Source organism: Pristiophorus japonicus, chromosome 1 (assembly GCF_044704955.1).
Source record: "Pristiophorus japonicus isolate sPriJap1 chromosome 1, sPriJap1.hap1, whole genome shotgun sequence".
Lineage (NCBI taxonomy): Eukaryota > Metazoa > Chordata > Chondrichthyes > Pristiophoridae > Pristiophorus > Pristiophorus japonicus.
The window spans coordinates 229,284,966-229,308,274 of NC_091977.1; the positions used below are offsets into that span (position 1 = coordinate 229,284,966).

General features: G+C 43.7%; 1 protein-coding gene across 4 annotated transcripts in view; it reads right to left on the reverse strand.

The window, feature by feature from the left end:
• The window catches only part of LOC139268821 (coronin-2B-like), a 204,173-nt gene that overhangs the window by 122,659 nt on the left and 58,205 nt on the right, over positions 1–23,309 (reverse strand). The window contains exon 2 of one of the 4 annotated variants that reach the window (XM_070887585.1): positions 9,998–10,125. The exons of 2 other annotated variants lie outside the window; for them this stretch is intronic. The gene's annotated coding sequence lies outside the window, so the exon portion shown is untranslated. Of the gene's footprint in view, positions 1–9,522; positions 9,576–9,997; positions 10,126–23,309 lie in introns of those variants that run through there. One more of the 4 variants, XM_070887602.1, reaches the window with a different exon arrangement.

Sequence of the window (23,309 nt, forward strand, 5' to 3'; positions counted from 1 at the left end):
CTTCCAAGGAATTTGTCAATCAAGACTTGCATTTAACAAATCCACACTTGGTGTCTTTGATTAACCTATGCACATCTGAAGGCTAAATTTCCAGAGGACACAGATTTAAGGCAATTGCGAAAGAATTGGCAAATAGGTAGGGAGCTGGCAAAGGTTTTAAACTAATAAAATGAGGGGAGGGATCTACAAGAAATGTAACCAGCCTAAATATATATACAGGAAAAGAGAGCATAGGAAAGAATAAAGTAAGGGAGGACATTGGTGGCAAGGAAATAAATAGAGTTATAGAACAGGAGCCTAAAAAGATGGTTAAACATAAAGTGAGAGGAAATCCTATTGAAAATGAAGTAACCTGTCTGTACAGCAATGCACAGTGTCCGTAATACAACAGGGGAGTTGATGGTATTCATGCATTATGAGGAACCAGACATAATAGGGATTACTGAGACATGGCTACAGAAAAATCAAAACTGGGAATTAAACATTGCAGGGTAGAACATATTTAAAAAAGATAGAGGGAAAAAGGGGCGGTGTACTTATTAAGGATAACATAATAGCAGTCAAAAAGAATGACGCAGCTATTAGCAAGACAAAAATAGAATTCATATGGATAGAGATAAAAGACAATAAAGAATCAAACTAATAGGTGTAGTCTATAGACCACCTAATAGTGGAAGGGATATGAAGGAAGTATTATGCAGACAAATAAGGGAAATGAGTAAAAAACATAGAATAATACCCCGATAATAATTGGACAGAAAAGGTAGGTAAAGGAGGATAAGGTAATGGAGTTCCTACAATGTGTACAGGACTCCTTTCTAACCCATTATGTAAAAAGTCCAACAAGGGAGGATTCACTATTAGATCTAGTAATGGGGAATAAACCAGAGCAAATAACAGAAGTAAAAGTAGGGGAACATTGAGCAGCAGTGACCATAATATAATCGATGTAACTATATGTACTGCACTTTTTTTGACAGACAGGTGTCTGGCAAGCCCAGCAGACCCCTGCCCATACTGCACTTTTTTGGCCAACAGGCGACAAGCCTCACCCCCTGTCAAGCTCTGCCCCCCCATCCTGGCATGAACCATTCCATGCGCGTGGTGCTGAGAAGCAGGACCTAAGGCTCCAACTCTCTTCGCTGCCAGTCCTGGAGCAGAGAGCGAGAGAGAGGCTGAGAGGGGAGAGAGAGAACGCGTGAGACAGAGAGACAGAGAGAGACACACACACACACTGGGCCGAATAAAGCAGAAGCAAGGTTGTACCTTGCTTAGTTAAGTTTGAACCTTTATTGCATACATAACAGAGAGAGAGCGAGAGCGAGAGCGAGGGGGGGGAGAGAAGGGGGGGGGGAGAGAGAGCGCGAAAGGCTGGGAGGGGAGACAGAGAGAGAGAGAGAGAGAGAGAGAGAGAGAGAGAGAGAGAGAGAGAGAGAGAGAGAGAGACACAGACACACGGGTGGATGGGGAGGGGGAGAGACAGATCATGTTCTTCCAACTCACTACAAAGGACATCGTTGGAAGGGATTATATCCAGAAGTCACGACACTGTAACTATTCACTTCATATCCAATAAACCTGTTAACAATCCGTACACAATACCTGCCCCATCTATGGTGGTGTTGCGGGGGGAGAAGGATGTGCTTCGGCAGGGGGAGGCATGCACTTGGACTGGGGTAAGATTCTGGAGAAACATACAGAAATCTACAGTGCAGAAGGAGGCCATTTCAGCCCATTGTGTCAGCACTGGCCGACAAAGAGTCACATGGCCCTCGGTCAGCAGCACTGAAGGTTACATATAAACCCATGAACAATGAACAATGGCAGAAAGGTAAAGAGCAACCGGCCCAACCAGTCCACCCACACAAGTGCGACATCCCATGCTTCGCAACATTTTACACTCCACCCCACTCGGAGCCATGCAATCTCCTGAGAGGGGCAAAAGAGAGAGATAAAAATCCAGGCCAATTGGGGAAAGAATTCTGGGAAAATTCCTCTCCAACTCATCCAGGCGATCGAAACTAGTCCAGGAGATCACCCTTGTCGTAATCGATGCCCTGCAGTACATACCATCGTATCTGCGCCAGCCAACAAGAGGTTATCCAGTCTAATCCCACTTACCAGCTCTAGGTCTGTAACCCTGCAGGTCACGGCACTTCAAGTGCCCATCCAAGCATCTTTAAAATGTGGCGAGGATTTTTACCTCTACCACCCTTCCAGGCAGAGAGTTCCAGACCCCCACAACTCTCTGCATAAAGAAGCTTCCCCTCAAATCCCCTCTGAACCTTCCACCAACGACCTTAAAACTATGCCCCCTCGTAATTGATCCCTCCACCAAGGGAAATAGGCCCTTAATATCCACTATAGCCAGGCCCCTCAAAATTTTATACACCTCAATCAGGTCTTCTCAGCCTCCTCTGTTCCAAGAACAAACCCAGTCTATCCAATCTGTCCCCATAGTCAAGATTCTCCATTCCAGGCAGCATCCTCGTAAATCTTCTCTACACCCTCTCCAGTGCAATCACGTCCTTCCTATAATACGGCGACCAAAACTGCACGCAATATTCCAGCTGTGGCCTAACCAGAGTATTATACAAATTTAAGCATAACCTCCCTGCTCTTATATTCTATACCTCGGCCAATGAAGGCAAGCATCCTAGGGTCTTGAGAGAAGTAGCGGCAGGGATTGTGGATGCATTGGTTATAATTTACCAAAATTCCCTGGATTCTGGAGAGGTCCCAGCAGATTGGAAAACTGCAAATGTAATGCTCCTATTTAAAAAAAGGAGGCAGACAAAAAGCAGGAAACTATAGACCAGTTAGCCTAACATCTGTGGCTGGGAAAATGTTGGAGTCCATCATTAAAGAAGCAGTAGCAGGACATTTGGAAAAGCAAAATTCGATCAGGCAGAGTCAGCATGGATTTATGAAGGGGAAGTCATGTTTGACAAATTTGCTGGAGTTCTTTGAGGATGTAACAAACAGGGTGGATAAAGGGGAACCAGCGAATGTAGTGTATTTGGACTTCCAGAAGACATTTGACAAGGTGCCACATAAAAGGTTACTGCACAAGATAAAAGTTCACGGGGTTGGGGCTAATATATTAGCATGAATAGAGGATTGGCTAACTAACAGAGAACAGAGAGTCGGGATAAATGGCTGAGTCTTTGGTTGGCAACCAGTAACTGGTGGGGTGTCACAGGAATCAGTGCTGGGACCCCAACTATTTACAATCTATATTAACAACTTGGAAGAAGGGACTGAGTGTAGCGTAGCCAAGTTTGCTAACGATATAAAGATGGAAGGAAAAGCAATTTGAGTAGGACATAGACAAATCTTCAAAAAGACATAGACAGGCTAAGTGAGTGGGCAAACATTTGGCAGATGGAGTAAAATGTTGGAAAGTGTGAGGTCATGCACACTTGGCAGAAAAAAAAAATCAAAAAGCAAGTTATTATTTAAATGGAGAACGATTACAAAGTGCCACAGTACAGTGGGATCTGGGGGTGCTGGGGCATGAAACACAAAAGGATAGTATGCAGGTACAGCAAGTGATCAGGAAGACCAATGGTATCTTGACCTTTATTGCAAAGGGGATGGAGTATAAAAACAGGGAAGTCTTGCGACAGCTATATAAAGTATTGGTGAGGCCACACCTGGAATACTGCGTGCAGTTTTGGTTTCCATATTTATGAAAGGATATACTTGCTTTGGAGGCAGTTCAGAGACAGTTCACTAGGTTGATTCCAGGGATGAAGGGGTTAACTTATGAGGAAAGGTTGAGTAGGTTGGGCCTCTACTCATTGGAATTCAGAAGAATGAGAGGTGATCTTATCGAAACGTATAAGATTATGAGGGGGCTTGACAAGGTGGATGCAGAGAGGATGTTTCCACTGATAGGGGAGACTAGAACTAGAGGGCACGATCTTAGAATAAGGGGCCTCCCATTTAAAACAGAGATGAGGAGAAATTTCTTCTCTCAAAAGATTGTAAATCTGTGGCATTCGCTGCCTCGGAGAGCTGTGGAAGCTGGGACATTGAATAAATTTAATACAGAAATAGAAAATTTCTTAAACGATAAGGAGATAAGGGATTATGGGGAGCGGACGGGGAAGTGGAGCTGAGTCCATGATCAGATCAGCCATTGAATTTTTATTGAACGGCGGAGCAGGCTCGAGGGGCCATATGGCCTACTCCTGTTCCCATTTCTTATGTTCTTAACCATCTTATCCACCTGGCCTGCTATTTTCACTGATCTGTGGACAAGCACTCCAAGTTCCCTTTGTTCATCTACACTGCTAAGTAGCCTACCGTTTAATGTGTATACCCTTTCCTTATTAGCCCTCCCCAAGTGCATTACCTCACACTTCTCAGAATTAAATGCCAGTGTCCTGCCCACCTGACCAGTAGATTGATATCCTCCTGCAGCCCATGACTTTCCTTTTCATTATCAACCACACAACCAATTTTAGTGTCATCTGCAAACTTCTGAATCAGACCCCCTATATTCAAATCTGGACCATTGGTTTTTACCACAAAAAGCAAGGGACCCAGTACTGAGCCCTGCTGAACCCCAGTGGAAACATCCTTCCAGTCACAAAAACATCCATCAACCATTACCCTTTGCTTCCTATCTCTAAGCCAATTTTGGATCCAACTTGACACTTTGCCCTGGATCCCATGGGCTTTTACCTTCGTGACCAGTCTGCCATGTGGGACCTTATCCAAAGCTTTGCTAAAATCCATATATACTACATCGTACGCATTACCGTCATCGACCCTCCTAGTCACCTCCTCGAAAAATTCAATCAGTTTAGTCAAACACGATCTTCCCTTAACAAATCCATGCTGACTGTCCCGAATTAATCCTTGCCTTTCTAAAAATAGATTTATCCTGTCCTTCAGGATTTTTTCTAATAATTTCCCCACCACTGAGGTTAGGCTGACAGACCCGTAATTACTTGGTCTATCCCTTTCTTCCTTTTTAAACAAGGGTACCACATTAGCAGTCCTCCAGTCCTCCGGCACCATGCCCGAATCCAAAGAGGACAGGAAAATGATGGTCAAGGCCTCTTCTGTTTCCTCTTTTACTTCGCTCAATAGCCTGGGATGCATTTCATCTGGGCCTGGGGACTTATCCACTTTCAAAGCTGCTAAACCCCTTAATACCTACTTTCTCACTATGTTTATTTCATCCAGAATTTCACATTCTTCCTCGATAGCAGTATTTGCTTTTCCCCTTTCCTTTGTGAAAACTGACGCAAAGTGTTCATTAAGAACCATACCAACATCTTCCGCCTCTACAGAGATTACCCTCATGGTCTCCAATAGGCCCTACCCTTTCTTTAGTTATCCTCTTGCTCTTAATATATTTATAGAACATCTTTGGGTTTTCCTTAATTTTACACTAGTAATGCAGTAAATGTAATTTATCTAGATTTTCCAAAAGTCCTTCGATAGGTACCCCATAATAGACTGATGAACAAGGTCAGGGAATGTGGAGTCAGGGGACAAGTAGCAGAATGGATAGTTAGCTGGCTTCAAGACAGAAAGCAAAGAGTAGGGGTAAAAGGCAGCTATTCACAATGGCAGAAAGTGGATAGTGGTGTTCCACAAGGATCAGTGCTGGGACCACTGTTGTTCACAATTTATATTAACGATTTAGACTTTGGAATCAAAAACACAATTTCTAAATTTGCGGATGACACCAAATTGGGAGGGATAGTCAATATTGAGAAGGACTGCAACAAATTACAAGAGGATATTAATAAACTTGCACAATGGGCCTAACATTGACAAATGAAGTTCCACAATGATAAATTATTAATTTTGGTAGGAAGAATAAGGAGGCCACTTATTACTTGGAGAGTGCGAGTCTAGATGGGGCAGAGTCACAAAGGAATCTCGGAGTGCAAATACACAAATCACAAAGTTACGACACAGGTTAGCAAGGCCATAAGAAATGCAAACCAAGCACTAGGGTTTATTTCTAGAGGTATAGAATTGAAAAGCAGGAAAGTTATGCTAAACCTGTATCGAACCTTGGTTAGACCACACTTAGGAGTACCGCGAACAATTCTGGTTGTCGTATTATAATAAGGATAGAGGCAGTGGAGAGGGTGCAGAGAATACTTACAAGGATGAGACCAGAAATGTGAGGGTATACCTTGAAAAAAGATGGCTGAAGGGTGATCCAATAGCGGTCTTTCAAATTATGAAAAGGTTTTGATAGAGTGGATATAGAGAGAATGTTACCACTTGTGGGGAAAAATATAACTAAAGGCCATCAATACAAGATAGTCACCAAAAAATCTAATAGGGAATTCAGAAGAAAATTCTTTACCCAAAGAGTGGTGAGAATGTGGAACTCCCAACCACAAGGAGTTGTTGAAGCCAATAGTATAGATGCATTTAAAGGAGAGGCTAGACAAGCATATGAGGGAGAAGGGGTTATGCTGATAGATTGCGATGAGGAAAGGCAGGAGGAGGCTCGAGAGGAGCACAAATGCCAGCATGGACTGGTTGGGCTGAATGATCTGTTTCTGTGCCATATATCCTATATAAACCTATGTGCAGCAGAAGCGAGATAAGGAAACTTTTTTTAAGCAGCGAGTTATGATGATCGGGAACGCACTGTCTGAAAGGATGGTGGAAGCAGATTTAATGGCAACTTTCAAAAGGGAATTGGATAAATACTTGAAGGGGAGAAAATTGAAGGGCTATGGGGGAAAAAAGAGCAGGGGAGTGGGACTAATTGTAGAGCTCTTTCAAAGAGCCGACACAGGCATGATTGGTCGAATGGATCGGTGATTCTATTCTATGATTCCTTCAATTCATAGAAACATAGAAAATAGGTACAGGAGTAGGCCATTCAGCCCTTCGAACCTGCACCACCATTCAATATGATCATGGCTGATCATGCAACTTCAGTACCCATTCCCGCTTTCTCTCCATACCTCTTGATCCCTTTAGCCGTAAGGGCAACATCTAACTCCCTTTTGAATATATCTAATGAACTGGCCTCAACAACTTTCTCTGGTAGAGAATTCCATAGGGTTCACAATTTTCTGGGTGAAAAAGTTTCTCCTCATCTCGGTCCTATATGGCTTACCCCTTATCCTTAGACGTGACCCCTAGTTCTGGACTTCCCCAACATCGGGAACATTCTTCCTGCATTTAACCTGTCCAATCCCGTCAGAATTTTATATGTTTCTATGAGATCCCCTCTCATTCTTCTAAATTCCAGTGAATATAAGCCTAGTCAATCCAGTCTTTCTTCATATGTCAGTCCTGCCATCCCAGGAATCAGTCTGGTGAACCTTCGTTGCACTCCCTCAATAGCAAGAATGTCCTTCCTCAGATTAGGAGACCAAAACTGTACACAATATTCAAGGTGTGGCCTCACTAAGGCCCTGTACAACTGTGGTAAGACCTCCCTGCTCCTATACTCAAATTCTCTCGCTATGAAGGCCAACATGCCATTTGCCTTATTCACCGCCTGCTGCACCTGCATGCCAACTTTCAATGACTGATGTACCATGACACCCAGGTCTCATTGCACCTCATCTTTTTCTAGTCTGTCATCATTCATATAATATTCTGCCTTCCTGTTTTTGCCACCAAAGTGGATAACCTCACAAAATAATCCACATTATACTGCATCTGCCATGCATTTGCCCACTCACCTAACCTGTCCAAGTCACCCTGCAGCCTCTTAGCATCCTCCTCACAGCTCACACTGCCACCATCAAACTTGGGGACATTACATTCAATTCCTTTGTCTAAATCATTAATGTATATTGTAAATAGCTGGGGTCCCAGCACTGAACCTTGGCGGTACCCCACTAGTCATTCTGAAAAGGACTTGTTTATTCCTACTCTTTGCTTCCTGTCTGCCAACCAGTTCTCTATCCACGTCAATACATCAGTCTTGAATTGATTTTATCCACATCGGACATTAGACTGACTGGTCTCTGGTTACCCGATTTATCCTTCTTGAAAGAAAGTATTAATAGGTTGCTCTCCAGTCCGATGGCAAAATTTGCATATTTAATGTGCATTGATCATTTTGCAGCCAGAGCATCTGCTATTTCCTCTCAATAAGCAAGGCTGCATGCCTTTTCCATCTTGAATCTGATAATTTTTCCAAAGACTATTCCTTTTCTACAGTTATTTCCAACAATTGTTTCATATATCCCATATTCTCACTTCCAGCATCATTTGTAAAACCCCAAGCACATTATTCAATATATTTATACCATACCTTCATCAACAATTTGCGTTTATATTGCACCTTTAATGTAGTAAAGCATCGCAAGTTGCTTCTGGAACGTAATCAGGCATAAATGTGACTCCAAGCAAAAGAAGGAAAGGTGACTAACAGCTTGGTCAAAGTAGTACATTTTAAGCAGCGTCTTAAAAAAGGAGGGGAAGGAGGTGCAGAGGTTTAAGAAAGGAATTCCAGAGCTTAGGGCCTCGACGGCTGAAGATACGGTCGCCAATGGTGAAGTGAAGGGAGTGGGGGATGCACAAGAGACTCGAGTTGGAGGAATGCAGAGATCGTGGAGGGTGGTAAGGCTGGAGGAGGTTACATAGGTGAGAGGGGCGAGGTCATGGAGGTCAGCAATTACAGGGGTGATAGGCGAGAATACAAGCACCAGAGCTTTGGATGAGCTCAAGTTTATGGAGGATGGAAAATGGGAGGCCGGCTGGAAGATTTTTGGATAGCTACGTCTGGAAGAGAAAGCCTGGATGTGGGTTTCAGCAGCAGATGAGCTTATGGACGGGCAGAAATGGGCAATGTTGAGGAGGTAGAAGTAAGCAGGCTTTGTGAGGGAGAGGATTATGGGGTTGGAAGCGCATCTCGAGCTCAAATAGGACACCGAGGTTGCGAACAGTTTGGTCCAACATGAGACAATGGCCAGGGAGCGGGGGGGTATGGAATCGATTGTGGGGGCGAAGATAATGGCTTCGGTCTTTCCCATGTTCACTTCGAGGAAATTGCAGCTCATCCACGGCTGGATGTCGGACAAGCAGTTTGAAACAAAGAAGCAGTGACAGGGTCGAGATAGGTTGTGGTGAGGTAGAGCTGGGTGTCCAGTGAAACCGGATGTCATGTTTTCCTCCTCCACAATTAGACTCAGTCCATCATCCCGTGTGCTGTTCCTGCTAGGAGTTTAGCTTAAATTGCTCAAACACATTTCACTGCACATTCTTACAGCCAACAAAAAGTGGAGACATTCATCCCATCGGTCTGGGGCGGAGGGGGGGAATTCAAACCTGAAGGCTGGAGTGCTAAATCAGTGCTCCACCCAATTCCCTCTTGACTGTTAAGTTTTGATGTTTCAATTCACACTAGGGTTTCCAACTCTGGTCAGACGTATTCCTGGTGGTTTCATCACATGACCTCCTGCCTCCAAGCGCCCCGCGCCCACACACTCGCCATTGTTTGCCCAACATGTCCACCCTCATGGTGTCTCGCCTTCTCACGGCCAATCATAAAATGAATAGATTCTTCATTACCCGTTTGGATGATTCTTCACAGTCAGTCAAACAGCCTTTCTTCCCGGGTCCGATATTTTTATAACGAACAACCCAAAGAATTCAAAGAAAATTAGAAAAAAAAAAACCCTTGTGTGCCTGGCTAAGACAGGCTTATCAGTTCATCAAAAGTCAGGTTGGCTCAAGGGGACTCTTTTGAGTCAGATGGCCACGGATTCAAGCCCCAGTACAAGATTTGAGCATGTAAACTAGGCTGCTACATCAGTGCAGTACTGAGGAATATTTTAGATGAGACTTTGATGGTTTTTTCCCTCTGGGTGTTGCTCGCCCACACTGACCTGGAGATTAATTCGCAGAGACTCGAAAGCAATCCTGGAGGGTTGGCAAATCTAATTCACAAGCGAGACAAGATGCAGAGAATGTTATGAAGCTGAAGACGTGAAAGGGCCTGGTTCACTAAGAAAGAAAAAAAAATCACAGGAATGTTGAAGCAAACCTTGCAGTTGTTCCAAGTTGAGTGAATCCCAGCAATCCAGCTGCCCAGTGCAATACCCGACCAGGAAAGGCTTTAAATGGTGGCTGGATTAAACAAGTCTTCTCTCAAACGTCATCAGCTTCACAATCCTAAAATACACAAGTTTTTTTCAAGTCGTTTCAAGTTGCTGCAATAATATCTACTTCCAATAACCTTTGCAGTTAATTTCTTTTTAAATGTACATTATTATAAAATGTATTTTTAAGCCAGTAACGTTTGTTATTTTTCCCTTTCCATTTATTTTGCAGGAGCACAGATCTATCACTGCAACAACAAGACAACTTTCATTTATACAGCGCCTTTAACATAATAAAATGTCCCAAGGCACTTCACAAGAGCGTTATCAAACAATATTTGACACTGAGCCAGATAAGGAGATATTAGGGTCGATGAACCAAAGCTTGGTCAAAGAGATAGGTTTTAAAGAGAGTCTTAAAAGGAGGAAAGCGAGGCGGAGAGGTTTAGGGAAGGAATTCCAGAGCTTAAGGCTTTGGCAGCTTAAGGCATGACTGCCAATGGTGCAGCGATTAAAATCAAGTATGCTAAAGAGGCCAGAATTGGAGGAGCGCCTATATAGAAGGGTTGTAGGACTGGAAGAAGTTACAGAAATAAGGAGGGGTGAGGCCATGGATGGATTGAAAGATAAAAACATTTTTTAAAGTAACGCCTACAAGTCAATAAGTGGATGGAAAATAAAAACAGAAATGCTAGAAACGCGCAACAGGTCAGGCAGCATCTGTGGAGAGAGAAACAGAGATAAAGTTTCGGTCGATGACCTTTCGTCAGAACTGGTAATTGAGAGATGCAACAGGTTTTAAGCAAGTACAGATGCAGGAAAAGAGGTAGAACAACAAAAGGGAGGGAGGGAGAAACAAAGACTTGCATTTATATAGTGCCTTTCATGACCTCAGGATGTCCCAAAATGATTTACAGCCAATTAAATACTTTTGAGGTGTAGTCATTGTTGTAATGTAGAAAACGGGGCAGCCAATGTGCACACAGCAATCTTCCAAAAACAGCAATGTGATAATGACCAGATAATCTGTTTTAGTGATGTTGTTTGAAGGACACCGGGGTACTCCTCTGCTCTTCTTCGAAATAGTGCCATGAAATCGTTTACATCCACCCGAGAGGGCAGACGGGGCCTTGGTTTAACGTCTCATCTGAAATACGGCACCCAGAGTGTCAGCCTAAATTTCTAGTCTCTGGAGTGGGACTTGAACCCACAGGCGAGCGTGCTACCAACTGAGCCACAGTTGACACTAGAAGGCTGGAGAGCTTAAATGACAAAAGGGTTGATGGTGCAAGGTGAAATGGATTGGCAATGGGACAAGTAAATAAACAAAAGATGGGTCTTGAGGAACTGTAAATGGCAACAGCAGAATCATTATTAGCACCTGCTGTCCAAATAAATGAGAGCTGTGGTTATGATCTGAAATTGTTGAACTTGATGTTGAGTCTGGAAGGACATAAAGGGAATGGGCAATCTAGAAGCACTCTCTGATCACTTTAATCAGTAGGTAAATTCAGGATATTCATTAACCCAGCTACCCAAATTCAGTGGCACAATAACTACAGAGAGAATAGGGCCTATTAGGGACCAAAATGGTGGTGATTTGTGTGTGGAGGCGGAGGATATGGGTAAGGTACTAAATGAATACTTTGCGGTTGTCTTCTAAAAAGAGGGGGGGCGATGCCAATGTTGAAGTTCAGGAGGAAGATAATGAAATATTGGACAGGATAAACATAGTAAGAGAGGAAGTATTAAGGGGTTTAGCATCCTTGAAAGTACATAAATCACCAGGGCCAGATGAAATATATCAGAGACCATTAAAAGAAGCAAGGGAGGAAATTGCAGAGACACTGACCATCTTTTTTCAAACCTCCCTGGCTACAGGGGAGTTGTGCCAGAGGATTGGAAAACTGCTAACATTGTATCATTGTACAAAAAGAGAAGAAGGGATAAACTGAGCAATTACAGGCCAGTTAGTTTAACTTTGGGTGGTGGGCAAATTACTGGAATCAATTCTGAGAGACAGTATAAATCTTCATTTAGAAAGACACAGAGTAATCAAGGACAGTTAGCGTGGAATTGTTCAGGGAAGGTTGTGTCTGACTAACTTCATTTGAGTTCTTTGAGGAGATAACGAGGTTTGATGAGGGCAGTGCATTTGATGTAGTTTACGTGGATTTTAGCAAGGCTTTTGACATGGTCCCACATGGTAGGCTGATCAAAAAAAGGTAAAAGCCTATGGGATCCAAGGGAGAGTGGCAAATTGGATCCAAAATTGGCTCAGTGGCAGGAAGCAAAGGGTAATGGTTGAGGAGAGTTTTTGTGAAGGCTGTTTCCAGTGGGGTTCCACAGGGCTCAGTACTCAGTCCCTTACCTTTTGTAGTATATATTAATGATTTAGACTTAAATGTAGGGGCCACGACAAAGAAATTTGCAGATGATACAAAAATTGGCCATGTGGTTGACAGTGAGGAGGAAAGCTCCAGACTGCAGGAAGATATCGATGAACTGGTCAGTTGGACAGAAAAGTGGCAAATGGAATTCAACCCGGAAAAGTGTGAGGTAATGCATTTGGGAAGGAGCAAGGCAAGGGAATACACAATAAATGGGAGGATACTGAGAGGTGTGGAGGAACAGAGGGACCTTTGAGTATATGTCCACAGATCCTTAAAGGTAGCAGGACAGGTCGATAAGGTAATTATAAAGACATATTCATTAACCGAGGCATAGAATACAAGAGCAGGGAAGTTATGCTAGAACAGTATACAACACTAGTTAGGCCACAGCTTGGAGTACTGCATGCAGGTCTGGTCACCACATTACAGGAAGGATGTGGTTGCATTAGAAAGGGTGCAGAGGAGATTTACGAGGATGTTGCCTGGACTGGAAAACTTTAGCTATGAGGAAAGATTGGATAGGCTGTGGTTGTTTTCCTTGGATCAGAGGAGGCCGAGGGGAGATTTAAATGAGGTGTATAAAAATATGAACGGCCTATTTCCCTTAGCAGAGCGGTCAATAACCAGGGGGCATTGGTTTAAAGTAGTTGGTAGGATTAGATGGGAGATGAGGAAGCATTTCTTCACCCAGAGGGTGGTGGGGGTATGGAACTCACTGCCTGAAAGGATGGTAGATGCAGAACCTTCGTCTCATTTAAAAAGTACTTCGATGTGCACTTAAAGAGCTGTATTCTACAGGGCTACGGACCTAGTGCTGGAAGGTGGGATTAGGTTGGATAGCTCTTTTTAGACCGGCACGGACACAATGGGCCGAATGGCCTCCTTCTGTGTCGTTATTTTCTATGATTCAATGAATAATTCCAGACTGAGGGAGGTACTCATTAAACAGCTAAGGCAGTCAGCAAACCATGTATATAACCCGTTGGAATTCAGCAAGCCCTGGTTGCAATGCCTACAGAAACCTACCTACCCCAGCAACAGGTCAACACCTTCAGGAGAGAAGTGAAGGGGGGAGGGGTGAAACTGGTGAGAAAACCCCCAAAATTTTACAAAGTAAAAGCAATGTTCCTTCTCATTTGTTTTTGGGTGCACGGCCCTTTTAAGAGGCTGCACGGTCCATTCAAACTTCCACACGTGCACGGTTTTTCCATTGAGAAACTGGCAAGTGGCCTCCCAAGAACTTCAGCTAAATGGGAACAGAGCACAAAGTATTTACAGCACAGAAACAGGCCATTGGGCCTACACATCTAAGCCAGTGTTTATGCTCCACATAAGCCTTCTCCCACCATTCTTCTAAACCCAGCAACATCCCCCTTCTATTCCTTTCTCCCTCATTAGCTTCCCTTTAAATGCATCTTGTAGGATCTTGCAGAGACATCGTTGGTGGTATTTCTCCAGCGACTTGAGGTGTCTACTGTACATGGTCCATGTCTGAGCCATACAGGAGGGCGGGTATTACTACAGCCCTGTAGACCATGAGCTTGGTGGCAGATCCTACAAATCCTCTGGGAGGACAGATGCACCAACATTAGCGTCCTCATCCAGGCCAACATCCCCAGCATTGAAGCACTGACCACACTTGATCAGCTCCGCTGGGCAGGCCACATCATTCGCATGCCAGACACGAGACTCTCAAAACAAGCGCTCTACTCGGAACGCCTTCACGGCAAGCGAGCCCCAGGTAGGCAGAGGGAATGTTACAAGAACACCCTCAAAGCCTCCCTGATAAATTGCAACATCCTCATTGACACCTGGGGGTCCCTGGCCAAAGACTGCCCTAAGTGGAGGAAGTGCATCCGGGAGGGCACTGAGCACCTCGACTCTCATCGCCGAGAGCATGCAGAAATCAAGCGCAGGCAGCGGAAAGAGCGTGCGGCAAACTTGTCCCACCCTCCCTTACCCTCAATGACTATCTGTCCCACCTGTGACAGGGACTGTGGTCCTTGTATTGGACTGTTCAGCCCCCTAAGGACTCATTTTAAGAGTGGAAGCAAGACTTCCTCGATTCCGAGGGACTGATGATGAATTGCATCTATCTTCTTCGCCCCAACCACTCTGTGGTAGTGAGTTCCACATTCTAATCACTCTCTGGGTAAAAAAAATTTCTTCTGAATTCCTTACTGGATTTATTGGTGACTATTTTATATTTATGACCCCTAGTTCAGGCATCACCCACAAGTGGAAACATCTTATCTACATCTACCCTATCGAACTTGTTCATAATTTTAGAAGATCTCTATCAGGTCATCCCTCAGTCTTCTCTTTTCTAGAGTAAAGAGTCCCAGCTTGTTCAGTCTTTCCTGATAGGTATAGCCTCTCAGTTCTGGTATCATCCTCGTCAATCTTTTTTGCACCTTCTCCAATATCTCTATATCCTTTTTATAATACGAAGACCAAAACTGTGCACGGTACTTCAAGTGTGGTCTAACCACAAAACTGTAAAGCTTCATAAATAATGTGAGAGAGTCTACTTTGAATTGCTTTGCGATTATTTCTGCAGTTAACGTGAGCATTTTGGAGGCAGAATTGAGAATTAAATGTGTATAATAACGTGTATAATCCAGAGAAAATAAGCTCCCATTGATCAGGGAGCCAAGAACCTGCAGTTCGTACAAAATCTTCAACATACTACACTTCTCCCGACAAGAGAAAAATATGCTTGGAACAAGATGAGAAATCATTACATAATATTAAAGTGGTCTATTAAGGCTGGTTTAGCTGCTGACAAAAAGCTTTGTTCTAACTGGTGATGAGCCTCCAATATAAAGCTACAACATTAATTTGCTGTTTATGAATGTCGGCATCTGTTGTAGTCTGCCACCATTTTCACACAATTGCCAATTTAATTTTAACTCACATTCTAAACTTACCAGTTTACTCAGATATTGAGAGGTCACATTTGATAAATGTATTATGCAAATATTTACTGAAATATAAATCAAACTCCTTTTATTAAAAGAGGAAATTTCTTTTTCATTTGCTGCAATCGCACCACATTCACAAAGGCTTTCCCTCAGGCACGGACAATGTGTTAAAAAGAAATCTAGCCAAGCGCGGAATATGTGGCTTGGCTGTTCCAAAGGTCCACGATTATTAACATGAAACTAATCAGCACCCACCGAAACTACTACATTTTTAATTACTGTTACATGGGGTTATTAACATTTAGTGGTCTCAAGACAGCTGGGCTGCTGACCTGCGACACCTGTAAACCACGGAGCCCATCTGTGCATCTAGTGGTTGAGCATTGTGGAGTCCTGCTTCGATTCATACACAGGTTGGAGGGAGTGGGTGGGGAAGCTCCGGTTTTTCATGCAACATTATGAAATGATAACCTGCTTTAAACAGCTACTACCTTCATTGTGGCACATGGAAAATTAACTGCAAATCTCATCCTTATTTTCAAATCCCTGGAACTCTGTAATCTCCTCCAGCCCCACAACCCTCACCGCCCCCTCCCAGAGATGTCGGCGCTCCTCAAATTCTGTCCTCTTGAGCATCCCTGATTATAATCACTCAACCGTTGGTGGCCGTGCCTTCACCTGCCTAGGCCCCAAGCTCTGGAACTCCTTGCCGAAACCTCTCCGCTTCTCTACCTCTTTTTCCTCCTTCAAGACGCTCCTTAAAACATACCTCTTTGACCAAGCTTTTGGTCACCTGCGCTAATTTCTACTTATATGGCTCGGTGTCAAATTTTTTAATCTCATAATATTCCTGTGCAGCGCCTTGGTTAAAGGCGCTACATAAATACAAGTTGCTGTTGTAGCATTCCTATAAGCACCCTTAACACTGAAAAACATCCTGGAGGTGCTTCACAGAGGCAGAAGGAAACCATGAATACCAAGTCAAAGAAGGAGCTATAAAGGAAAAGTGACCAAAAGCTTGGTCAAATTGGTGACTTGAACAACAACTTGCATCGAAACAGCACCTTTAAAATAGTAAAACATCCCAAGGCGCTTCACAGGAACATGAGCAAACAAAATTCGACATCCAGCCACATAAGGAGATTAGGACAGATGACTCAAAGCTTGGTCAAAGAGTTAAGTTTTAAGAAGTGTCTTAAAGGAAGAGAGAGGTGTAGAGAATTGGAGAGGTTTAGGGAGGGAATTCCAGAGCATAGGACCCAGGCAGCTGAAGGCATGGCCACCAATGGTGGAGCGATAAAAATTGGGGATATGCAAGAGGTCAGAATTGGAGGAGTGCAGGGATTGCTGAGGTTTTTAGGGCTGGGAGCCAAAGTAGGTCAGCAAGCACAGGGGTGATGGGTGAATGGGACTTGGTGCGAGATGGATGTGGGCAGCAGAGCTTTGAATGAGCTCAGGTTTACGGAACTTGCAAGGTGGGAAGCCGGCCAGGTGAGCAATGGAATAATTAAATCTAGAGGTAACAAAGACATGGCTGAAGATTTCAGATGAGCCGAGTCAGGGACGGACGATATTACAGAGGTGGAAGTAGGTCTTGGTCATGGAGGGGTTATAGGGGTTGGAAGCTCAGCTCAGGGTCAACATGTTAAACAGAAGGGGAACGGTATCAAGTAGCCATAATATCAGTCTCCTTGTTGGTTGATGGTTTGGATTATGACCACACAATGCTGGATTCTATTCAACAGTGATCTACGCATGACATGGAGCGGATGATCATTGAAAAGAAGTTGATGTGTTGAACTGAACATATAAACACCAACACTATGCATAACTATGCGTATTAGTGCTTCTTACTTTGAATAACTTCTATCAAAGCAAATGAAAGCACACCTCTCCAGGACTATCGTTTTAAGACCATGCCAGCTTGTGTGAACTGAGCTAACGAATGTTAGCAGGCTGTACAACCATGGGATGCGTCGCAGCACAATCCAATCCCTGCTGGTCGGACAGTCAGAGATATGCACTCCCCAGCTCACTAGATCGCACATGATAGCGGAACCGCTGGCTGATTGATCTGCTCTCTGGCGCTGGGAAGCGGAGGTTGATTTAATGCCCCGACTGTTTACTAAAAGAGGAGAAAAGAAAAAGACTTGCATATTTATATAGCGCCTTTCACGACCACTGGACATCTCAAAGCGCTTTACAGCCAATTAAGTACTTTGAGTGTAGTCACTGTTGTAATGTGGGAAACACGGCAGCCAATTGCACACAGCAAGCTCCCACAAACAGCAATGTGATAATGACCTGATAATCTGTTTTTGTTATGTTGATCAGTTTAACGTCTCATCTGAAAGATGGATTTGGCGGAGATGTCAATGGGTTGAAAAGCCAAGTGCCTGCTCCGTATTGAAAATAGTAACAGGGTAACAGTGAATCGAGGAAAGCGAAAAAAATAATTGACATTGATCCTTGTTTAATTTAGGGCTGTCAGCTGTGGTTTAAGGTAGGGCTGTCAGCTGTGGTTTAATGGGTAGCACTCTCGCCTCAGTCAAAACCTCATGGGTCCCACTCCAGAAACCCCAACACAAAATCCAGGCAATACTGAGGGAGTGATGCACTGTCGGAGGTGTCGTCTTTCCGATGAGATGTTAAACCGAGGCACCGTCTGCTCTCTCAGGTAGACGTAAAAGATCCCATGGCCACTACTTAGAAGAGCAGGCAAGTTATCCCAGTGTGCTGGCCAATATTTATCCCTCAATCACCAACACAAAAACTATTAGCTGGTCATTATCTGGTCCTCTAATTCTGCCCTCTTGAGCATCCCTGATTATAAATCACTCAGCCATTAGTGGCCATGCCTTCTGTTGCCTAGGCCCTAAGCTCTGGAATTCCCTGCCTAAATCTCTGTGCCTCTCTATATATATCACTTTTCTCCTTTAAGATGCTCCTTAAAACCTAGCACCTGCCCTAATTTTTCCTTATGTAGCTCGGTCAAATTTTTTGTCTTATAATACTCCTGTGAAGTGCCTTGGGATGTTTTACTACATTAAAGGCTATACAAGTACAAGTTGTTGTCATTGTCTCATTACTGTTTGTGGGACCTTGCTGTGTGCAAATTGGCTGCCGCATTTCCTACATTAAAAAGAAAAAAAGACTTGCATTTATATAGTGCCTTTCACGACCACCGGATGTCGCAAAGCGCTTTACAGCCAATGAGGTACTCGTGGAGTATAGTCATTGTTGTAATGTGGGAAACACGGCAGCCAACTTGCGCACAGCAAGCTCCCACAAACAGCAATGTGATAATAAAAACAGATCATCAGGTCATTATGTTGATTAAGGGATAAATATTGGCCAGAACACTGGGGATAACTCCCCTGCTCTTCTTCGAAAAAGTGCCAACAGTGACGACACTTCAAAGTACTTCATCGGCTGTAAAGCGCTTTGGGGCACGCTGAGTTCGTGAAAGGTGCTATAGAAATGCAAGTCTTTCTTTTCTTGCCCTTTCAACTGATCGTGAATTCACGGTCATCTGTAGGCTGGGCTTCACAGAGATAAATCATACTATATTTGGGGTAGGTGGAAAGAAGGGGTGAGGGAATGAGAAAAACTGTCTGCAACAGGCCACGACAAATTTGGAAGAAATTGGGCCTTTTTCTGGATCTCACTCAACAGGGGATTTGTCTCCTGCTAGCTTTTGTTTTCCGGAGTTCGTCTCCAAATTGTTATGAACGTTTTTGTCAGTGTGACGTGTCCTCAAATGCCTGTTCCTGCTTACCCTCGTCACAGATAATCAAAATAAAAGAAATCTCAGAAATCCCACGGATCACATTTTTCTAGATCTGTAGGTCCCAGAAAATGGACACATAAACCGTAGGAAGTAATCTTTCTTCGATCTTGGGGGGGGGGGGGGGGGGGGGGGAAGGGTGGGTGGGAGAGAGAGTATAACAGATGGCAGCTCGTGAAAAGTAACAGCACTCAAAAATTATGATTTGAGATAACCATTAGCCTGGCAAATTGGTGAGATTATGTTTCTTGTAAATTGTTAAGGCCATTACATACCGTCCTTGGATTCGCTTAATGGCTATCTTGCTCATGTCTGATCAGCCAGATTTAAAACTTGGGTAACTTGAAGTTGCATGATCTATTTAATGAAACCCGCTGGTACACATCCTTTCCATACACTCCACACCTCAACAAGGACTCGATCCATCTCCATAGCTAATTACAGCCTGGCCAGAATCCACAAAGCCCTAGATTTCTGTTCGACCCCAAGCTCAGTTTCAAACCCCACTTCCTATCCATTGTAAGTGCTTACTTCCACCTTTACAACACTGCTTGCCTCACCCTTACCTCAAGCTCCACCGTCTCCAGAGATCCTTAACCATGAACATGCTACCTGGGTTTATCTAATGTCCTTCTGTCCTCCACCCTCCATAAATCCCATTGATTCTAAACCAATTAATGCATATTTTGCCCTGCTCCCGGCTAAGCAATATCTCGATTTTAAAATTCTCGTCCTTGCTTTCAAATCCATTCATGGCCTCATGTTCCTAACTCACACGAAATCCTGTTCACCCATCAGCCGTGTGCTTGCTGACCTGCGTTGGCTCCTGGTTCGGCAGCGCCTCAATTTAAAAATTCTCATCCTGGTTTCCAAATTGCTCTTTATCCTCACCCTTCCCTATCTCTGTAACCTCCTCCAACCCTACAGCCTTCAGAGATCTCTGCACTCCTTCAATTCTGGCCTCTTGCGCATCGCTCCACATACTTCACTCCACCATTGGCGGCCGTGCCTTCAGCTGCCTAAGCCCCAAGCTCTGGAATTCCCTCCTTAAACCACGACACCTCTCTACCTCTCTCTCCTCCTTTAAGTTGCTCCTTAATACCCACCTCTTTGACCAAGCTTTTCGTTATATGTCCTGATATCCCATGTGGCTCGGTGTCCAATTTTGTTTCATAATCGCTCCTGTGAAGTGCCTTGGAACGTTTTACTGCATTAAAGGCACTATATAAATACGTTGCTTTATTAACCTTTAACATCAAAAGTGTTGATTCCTATTGCAAATTTGTGAGTAGGCAAACTTACAAATTGTGAATGGTAAAAAAAATTGCTTTGGTTGTAGTCAAATTGGTAATTTAGAACCAAGTAGCAAGACAGAATGTAAGATTGGTTGTGCCGTCTTCTGACTCTACACATCAGCACTTCCTGAATAGCAGTTAAAGGCAAGAATCCTGCTCGATTAATTTACCTTCCCTACCCTAAGGTAACCAAGGCTAATTGTGGTGTAAATATTTATGCAGATTCCAACTAGCTTACTATAAATCAAAGATCAGCCTTAGGTCTGTCCTGATCTATTAGGCTCAGCACTCTCGCCTCGAGTCAGAAGGTTGTGGGTTCAAATCCTGCTCCAGGGACTGGAGCACAAAAATAATCTAGGCTGATGCTGCCAGTGCAGTACTGTGGTTACACAACTTGCTCACCTTCTTCACCTCAACATGACAGGAGCCCAGGTAGAGCAGCAGAGAGTACAACTCCACCTCAGATGAATTAAATAGGATCCAGAGTTGCAGAATCTCAATTGATAAGTTTTTAAATGCTAACCGAGGTGCCATCTGCCCCCTCAGGTGGACGGAAAAAATCCCATGGCCACTATTTCGGAGAGTGTTATCCTCGGTGTCCTGGCCAATATTTATCCCTCAAACAACATCACTAAAAACAGATGAGCTGTTGTTTGTGGGATCTTGCTGTGCGCAAATGGGCTGCCGCATTTCCTACATTACAACAGTGACCACACTGCAAAAGTACGTCATTGGCTGTAAAGCATTTTGGGACATCCTGAGGTTGTGAAAGATGATGTTTAAATGCAAGTCTTTCTTTCTTTTGGTGTCTGTGAATTTGTAAGCAAATTGGATACTGCAATCTACCAACTATTTAATGAAAAAACTATACCTCCCTTAATCCTTACGAGATTATTTATTAATTTTTATATTAGATTACTAAATGGGAAAACCTATCCACTGATCCATCTGCTCCCACCTCCCTTAGGGTCACGCTGGATGACTGATGGGTTACTGAGTCTATCGCAGATGGCACACACTTATGCACCACCTATGAAACTGGGATAGGTTTCAAGTGGATGGGGACGCATGAATCACAGAATGATACAGCACAGAAGGAGGCCATTCGACCCATCGTGCCTGTGCTGGCTCTTTGGTAGAGCTATCTAATTGGTCTCCCCCCCCACCCCCGCTCATTCCCTATAGCCCTGCAAATTTTTCTCCTTCGAATATTTATCCAATTCTATTTTGAAAGTTTCTACTGAATCTGCTTCCACGTTCCTTTCAGACAGCACTTTCCAGATCATAACTCAGTGTAAAAAATGTGTTTCCTCAGGCCGCCTCTGGTTCTTTTGCCAATCAACTTAAATCTGTGTCCTCTGGTTACCAACCCTTTTGCCACTGGAAATAGCTTCTCCTTATTTACTCTATCAAAACCATTCATGATTTTGATCACCTCTATCAAATCTCCCCTTAACATTCTCTGCTCTAAGGAGAACAACCCAGCTCCTCCCGTTTCTCCACATAACTGAAGTCCCTCATCCCTGGTACCATTCTAGTAAATCTCTTCGGCACCCTCTACAAGGCTGAACCAGTTTAGCTTAATTTTAATATAAAGGTTTAGCATAATTTCCTTGCTTTATTACTCTGTTAATATAGAAGATAATAATCTCTGGATTACTACCCGAGCCACAGCAAATTTACATAGGTTAAATAAGATCAGAGAGCTAAACTCGTGGCTCAAAGACTGGTGTGGGAGAAATGGGTTTTGGTTCCTGGGGCACTGGCACCAGTACTGGGCTAAGAGGGAGCTGTTCCGTTGGGACTGACTCCACTTGGAACGTGCTGAGGCTAGGGTTCTGGCGAGCCGAATAACTCGGGCTGCAGAGAGAGCTTTAAACTAATTAGTGGGGGGGTGGTGGGGAGGGTTCAGGTGAGCAGAAACCTAAAAGCTCAAAGAACAAGGTGAAGGCAATAGAGCAGGGTAGCATTGGGGAAAATGAAAACCAGAGCGTGACAGGAAGGGACAGAATCTATAAACATAAGAGTGTATCAGAAACTGGGGCCATAGCAGGAGAAATTGGTAAGAAATCACATTTAAAAGGTCTTTATCCGAATGCATGCAGCATTCATAACAAATTAGATGAGCTGTCGGCACAAATAGTTATAAATGGGTATGATTTGGTAGCCATAACAAAGACGTGGTTGCAAGGTGAGCAAGACTGGAAACTAAATATTCAGGGATATTTGACAATTCGAAAGGACAGACAGAAAGGAAAAGGAGGTGGGGTAGCTCTGTTGATAAAGGATGGAATCACTGCAATAGTGAGAAACCATATTGGCTCAAATGATCAGGATGTTGAAACAGTTTGGGTGGAGAGAAGGAAGAAGGGGGAAAAGTCACTGGTGGGAGTAGTCTATCGGCCCACTAACAGTAGCAACTCTGTTGGTCGGAGTATAAACCAAGAAATAGTGGGGCTTGTAAAAAGGGAACAGCAATAATCATGGGTGATTTCTAACCTCCATATTGATTGGACAAATCAAATTGGTCAGGGTAACCTTGAGGAAGAGTTCATAGAGTGCATAAGGGACGGGTTCCTTGAGTAATATGTAACGGAACCAACCAGGAGGCAGGCTATCTTAGGTCTAGTCCTGTGTAATGAGACAGGATTAATAAACAATTTCCTAGTAAAGGATCCCCTTGGAATGAGTGACCACAGCATGGTTGAATTTCAAATTCAGATGGAGGGCGAGAAAGTTGGATCTCAAACCAGCGTACTAAGCTTAAATAAAAGGAGACTACAAAGGTATGAGGGCAGAGTTGGCTAAAGTGGACTGGGATAATAGATTAAAGTGTAGGACGGTTGATGAACAGTGGC